Source organism: Heloderma suspectum, chromosome 1 (genome assembly GCF_057233095.1).
Source record: "Heloderma suspectum isolate Gila_16-S chromosome 1, 16-S_ref, whole genome shotgun sequence".
In the NCBI taxonomy this organism is placed as follows: Eukaryota; Metazoa; Chordata; class Lepidosauria; order Squamata; family Helodermatidae; genus Heloderma; species Heloderma suspectum.
This window is the reverse complement of record NC_139458.1, coordinates 23100067-23106526: the sequence shown is the minus strand read 5'-3', so window position 1 is coordinate 23106526 and position 6460 is coordinate 23100067. Positions and strand designations below refer to the sequence as shown.

The window sequence follows — 6460 nt, the reverse complement described above, 5'->3', positions numbered from 1 at the left end:
AGCACTAGTATTGGAGAGCCCTGGTAAATAATTCACTGTGATTATTTATTCATTTATTTATTACATTTCTATACCACCTAATAGCCAAAGCTCAAGCTGCCAGTCACAAAACGATACCCCCTCCTCTTCCTCCCCCCACCCCCATTCGGGTGTTTTCTCATATGAAGAAATGTATCACTTTTTAGAAAACAGCTAGATTCAGTTCAAACTGATTCAGGCTTTTGTCACATGGAGCTTTTATCCTGTGATTGAGATTGCTCCTTCGCGGAAGTTTGTGGGCTCTTTACATGATGCTGTGGCCCACCAGGGGATCTCCTGCACTAAATGCCCTTTGTTCTGTTTTTAAATAGATCGCAGATAATGAGCTATCAAATTACTCCATTGTTTTCTGCTTGAGTTCCCTCCTGAAAAGCAGAAAAGCGGCAAGAAGAGGAGCAAGATCAATGAAAGATAATGGAAGAGTCAGATATGGCGAGAAGGAGGGGGAAAGGGGAGGAGGGAAAGGAAGCAGGTGAAAAAAGGAGTTGTGATCCTGCATTTAAAACGGAAGCAGAAAGCCCTGTTTGAAATGCAGGATTTTAGGCTGATGTAGAGATGCCCTCAGAGGCTGTCCACTTTGACTTGGGTCTGAATCTTGATTCAGAAATCCAGATCTTCATGCCTCCAATTGACTATCCCTGGAAATCAACAAATGGCTATAGTTGTCCTTTATAAGGAGATTACACCTGCCAGATGTCAGACAAATAAGTGCACATCTGTGTCCCTCTGAATCTTCAGCAGTGTTCAGATTCAAATTCAGATTCACTTTGCAGGAGCCCCACTTCAATTCAAATATCTCCCAAATCTGCCTGAATCAGGTTCAGATTCAGAATCCTGAACTGAATCTGCCCAATTCAGTTCAGGCTTCAGCTGAATCTGAAGCACACCCCTAATAACAATATTACTTTATACAAGCAACCCAGTTTCTATTTTTAATTAATTAAACTTGCCAATACCCCATGTCACTTTTGTATATCGCTGCACTAGATCCTGGCAACTTGTGGAAATGAATCACTCTCTTCCCTGTAGGGTAACCACCGAGTTTAGTAAACAAGGGTTGGCACAATTAAAAAAAAAAAGTGTAGGCAAAGCCTTATAATTTTGTACATTCCAGTCTACTGAAGTAGTCCAGTCTTATGTTTGTTTCGATGTAGAGAACTCTAGCTTGCTGTTGATCTATTCTGCCATTTAGCTGAGCCAAGCTTTGACTCAGGCTCACGTCTGTAATGAAATAACGTTAAAAATCCCCCAGCAATCCAATGTTTCCCCCCCTCAGAACTGTCCTTTGCCCCACTGGAGATGGAAGCCTATTCTCACCCCCACTCCCCACACTGTTCACCAGAGATCTGAACTGGCCTTACCTTGTTTATAGCCCTTTAACAAATGAAGTCTTCATCATAATCAGCACAATTGCTAGTTCCTGTTTATGGACTTATCAGTAAGGCAACTGCAAAAATCAACACCAGTGTCAAAATTGTTACTATCACTTAGAAGATTGTACTTATTACCCTTATACAGTCTCACTCCTCCCATTTTTGCTTACTGCTATGCAAACATGGTGGAACCTTTGTGAGATGAGCAAGTAGCGGCCTAGTGGAAATAGTGATGACTGGTTCACTTTCAATGCTGAGAGGAAGGAGAGGATAATGAGTAGACCCAAACTATTTCTTGGCCATTGACTGTGATAACAGTAAGGGATGATCAGTTGATATGGCCGCAGGGGTAGAAATGTAGACTGGACCTGCTTAGGCCTTACTTTCCACCTATTCTAGAGAAGACAAGTGACGAACAACTGTCATGTCTGAATTGTTCAGATGTGAATGTGAGCCAATGAACCTGTGGACCTATTTTGAGTGGCCCAAAACTTTGACATGCTGGACTTGCATCAGATTATGCAAGTCATTGTGGTCACCACAGTGCCAATGTGGTTAAGTGGTTAGAGTGTTGGACTAGGACTCGGGAGATCCGGGTTCTAGTCCCCACTCGATCATGAAGCTCACTGGGTGACTTTGGGCCAGTCACTGGCTCTCAGCCTAATCTACCTCATAGGGTTGTTGTGAGGATAAAATGGAGAGGAGGATTATGTCTGCTGCCTTGGACTCCTTGGAGGAAAAGGCAGGATATAAATGGAACACATTTTTAAAAATTAAAATTATTCAGACATGAAAAAGATGCACAGCAGGGAAAGAGAACTTCCCAGGTGCACTACGATTCAGCCACCAATTCCTTTCTGATGGGAACGTCATAAGCTTGAGCCTCTTCGAGGTCTAAAGGCCGATCCTACCTCTTGTGGGTGTCTCAGCACATCACAAGCCACTCATGTGAAGGAGTTTCACATGGTTTAACTGATTTTCAACCATGTCAGTGGAATCAGGTGCTGTTCCTCTGATGTCATTGAAAAGCACCCAAAATATACAGGCCCTGTTTTCCACCAGTGGCTAATTGTGCTGTTCGGGATTGGCACAGTTCAGGATCAATCACACTAGTAGGGTAATGTCTGGATAAGCCTTAAGACTTATTAAAAATGTGGACTGCTTCTTTGCCCGTGGATATTTGCTAGGGGGAATGGTGGGAGGGGGGAAAAGCTAAATACATGTAACTACCCGATAAGTCTATTTGCTTATTGAGTGGGCTTTAATAGCTCACATTAGTCTTGGGCTCAGCCTCCATCTACTTGCTACTTGGAGCTGTGCTTCAAGTGCTATTTATGCTTCAGTCTTTTTGACCTTTGACTTCACGGTGAGTTCAGTGGTGCAGCTGGCTCTCCCCCCAAACCCAAATAATCACCTAGAGAGCAGGTGATGAGGACACTATCATAAGCACCTGGCCAGCATGAGCATTCCAAGGCCTGCTGAGGCTGATTGTCACAGCATCCTTTCTTCTAAGTTTGACAAACATATTATAGTCAGGGGACGGTCAGCTGGGCATGTTTACAGATGCTCATTTTATTACCTTTTGTACTTTAAAATATGTATTATTTTCTGCAACAAAATGTTGCTTATTCCCAAGGAAATGTGTTTAGCATCAGGGCATCAGAAGCAGGCTCCATTTTATTCCTGTAGTCATGATGATTTAAGTGAGTTTGAAATGCACAACTGCACATGCTCAGGGTATTCATTTTTTTAAATCAACAGGTTTAAAACCCAACAGGTTCCCCCCCCCCCCGCCTCCATGGCTGTCTAAAGTGAGTCCCCATCACACCATTCAGTCCAGGGTCTAAAATTACTTAACTGCATCACTGGGTGAGATGTTTGTACTTCCCAGCATTGATTAAGTGCCTCAAGTTTTTGTTTTCATTTTAGCTTTCATTTGTTATTCTCCTTCCTCATCTTCATTCTCTGCCTCTCCAACGATCAAATACAGGGCTACCTGACCTGGGAGTAAGTAGACATGCAGCATTTAGTGGATTGGTTAGATTAAGAGATTACTGTTATCCCTTGATTTAACTGTGCAATCCTATGCATGTCTATTCAGAAGAAAGTCCCACTGAATTCAGTAAGGGTTATTCCCGGGGAAGTGGGTATAGGACTATAGTCTCAGGCTACAATCTTAGATCCATTTATGTGGGAGTAAGCTCCATTGAACTCAATCGGAGTTCCAAGTGCGAATGTATAGGACTGCAATCCTAAACACACTTATGGGAGAGTAAGCCCCACTGAACACAATATGACTTTTGAGTAAACATGCACAGGATTACACTGTAAAATGCCTACAATTAATAGACTTTGGGCACAATCCTATGCATGTTTAGACGGAGAAAAGGCCTACAACACCCAGCATTCCCCAGCCAGCCACGTTGTAGGCCTTTTCTCCGTCTAAGCATGCACAGGATTGTGCCCTAAGATTTGTTAAATTGGGTGACAGCCCTAAGAGCAAGTGCATCCTAGATTTGAGATGTGGCTTCTAAATGGCTTTGAAATGGAACAGGGCCAGCGTCAAAGGTAGGCATGGTCAAGCACCTCTGAAGGGCCCACACCCAGCACTGACAAAAGTCTCCAGAAGTTGCTCCTCCTCTTCTGTCATCGCAACCTGCTTGTTCATCTGCTTCTTGCTCTGGCCCAGGCAATGGTGGTGGTGGTGAGAAGAAGGAGCAGTAGGGGCCACTGCTTACTTGCAATGGTGAGAAAGAGGATGAGGAGCAACAGCTGCTGGTGACAATGGCCGTAAGAAGGCAGACTCGCTGAGGGAAGGGGCCCACTGAAGCTGCCCTGCCCCTGGGCCCTCCAAAACCTGGAGCTGGCACTCAGGAGTCTAGTGTTTAATTCCTCCACGCTTCCTCCAAAAGAAGCATACATCCTCTGATCAGGAAGCCCTTCCCACAATCCCAAGGTCTTTCTGTACAGGGTATTTATTCTGAAAAAATTTGTTTGCTAACTTTTTCTGGGGCTCTGCTGTCAACAAACTGTTGCTCTTCTGTTTTTCAGAGAATCCAACTTGGGGCGGGGGGGGGGAGAAGAAAACAGCAGTGCGATTTCTAGAGGCTGATCTTTTTAACAGGTATGGCTTTGAAACGTGGTGAGCCTAGTGCAGGAGTAGGCCACATCCAAGACTGGGCCCACATTCCCCCCCCATGGCTTTTTTTTGCAGCTGCTGTTGGGTCCCTGACCATTTATTTATTTATTTATTTATTTATTTCATTTCTATACTGCCCAATAGCCGAAGCTCTCTGGGCAGTTCACAAAAATTAAAAAAAATTGTTACATTTTGCTGCAACAGCGGATTTCCAGCGGAATCACTAGGAATCCGGCTGTTCAGCTGCCTTTAGCAGCAAGCAGGAAAGGGGTGCAGCCTGCAATACTTTCTGGTGGGGCCGAGACCCACAAAAGTCTTCACTCCTGGCCTAGTGCCGTGCAACTGCATTCCAGCACATCTTCGCCATGTTCTTTTTGGTCAGAACCGTTTTATCAGTGTCTGTGGGTGCACGCAACTGAATTGTATGCGTGATATCGCATATATCTTGCCTATTTTTTTTAAAAAACATTAAAATATTCATGGAATAACACTGAAATTAAAAAGCATTTTGGTGCAAGTTTAAAAATTATTTGTAACAAAAACACTGCCCTTCTTGTCAGCACCATATTAAACTGGAGGGGGTGACCTTTTAATTACTGCTAAAACCCTTTAAAAAAACTTCCTGAAGTAATCATGGATGATAGTACTTCAATAACAAAGCAGTTTAGCACAAATTAAAAAACTGATTTAAAAAAAAAATGTTAGCGAAAAATGGTATGCTCAAGAGTTGTTCCTTCCTTGCCTGTATGGCTATGTCATGCCTATTACTGCAGACGGAATATACGGGGATGCACACACAGAAAAAGCGCTAGGAAACCCCCCCCCCCCCCGTGAAAACTCAGTTGCAATTCCTCATTTATCTCACAGCGAAGAGCAACGATTCGGTAGCGCTAGGGGCCTACAGTTCTGAAATAGCTGCCCGAAATGTTAGGCGGGTCCGAGGACGGCGATTCGGAAAGGACGCAGCAGCGCTCTACACACGCTCAGAGAGGCACGTTTTCATTGCTTCACGGCGCTCCAAGAAACAGCCAAGCAGGTGTGCTATTTCTGCAGCCGGGCCCCGGGACAAATTAAAGCGGGGTGGAGCGCTACCTGCGCTGCTGGGGCTGCACTATTTCTGTCCCTCTCCCCGCGGAGGCTGGAAGGAGGGCCGGCTTGCGAGGACGACGGTAGGGCATCCCTCCGGGGAAGAGAAGCTGCTCTCTCGCGCTCTTCCCTCTCTTCTTTCATCTCGCCTGGCAGGAGCAGGGGGAGGGCAGAGAGGAGAGCCAACCAGCTCGCTGCCGCGGAAGGAGGGAGGGTGGGAAGGAAGGAAGGAGGGAAGGAGGGAGGCCGGCCGGCTGGGCCAGCCAGCCAGCCAGCCAGCGGGCCCGCCTCTCTCCCGCCCCGCCTGCGCCGGGGAGGCAGGCTAGAGCCGCGCCTGGCTGCTGCGCTGTAGAAAGAGCCGGGCAGGGCGAGGGAGAGGAGAGAGGAGAGAGAAGGGAGCGCGGCGCGGCGCGGCGGGGATTTCCAGCCTGGGCTTCGGAGGGCGGGAGAGGAAGTGCGGGGCGGGGGGAGAGCGCCGGGGCAGCGCACCAGGGACTTTCCAGCCGGGGCAAGGCGGCTGCGTTTGGCTGAGCTGCTGCAGGAGCGGCGGCGGCGCTGGCGGCGGCGGCTCTCCCCTCCACCCTGCGCTCCCTCAGACGGAGAGCTGAGTAGGTAGGGGAGCTCTCCTCCGGGCAGGGCTGGAAGCCGGGGCTTGCGAAAGGGGCGAGGGAGGGGGGGGTCCCCCCGCTGCAACGGCGGCTGCGGCGGAACTGGGGGCGGCCGGGCGCTCCGTCGCTGCCGCTGCTTCGGTTGCGTTGCTAGTCAGGGCTTCGGGTAGGTGGGTTGCGGGCCAGGCGCGCGCGCGTCAGCGGGAGCTGCGGCT

The 6460-nt window shown here is 47.7% G+C and overlaps 1 protein-coding gene across 6 annotated transcripts in view; it reads left to right on the top strand.

The window, feature by feature from the left end:
* Positions 1-5892: 5892 nt before the first annotated feature.
* TRAF3 (TNF receptor associated factor 3) overlaps positions 5893-6460 on the top strand; it is a 123466-nt gene continuing 122898 nt past the window's right edge. For 4 of the 6 annotated variants that reach the window (XM_084838282.1, XM_084838307.1, XM_084838262.1 and 1 more), the window contains exon 1: positions 5893-6249. The gene's annotated coding sequence lies outside the window, so the exon portion shown is untranslated. The remainder of the gene's footprint in view (positions 6250-6460) is intronic. The other 2 variants (XM_084838298.1, XM_084838272.1) reach the window with 1 other exon arrangement.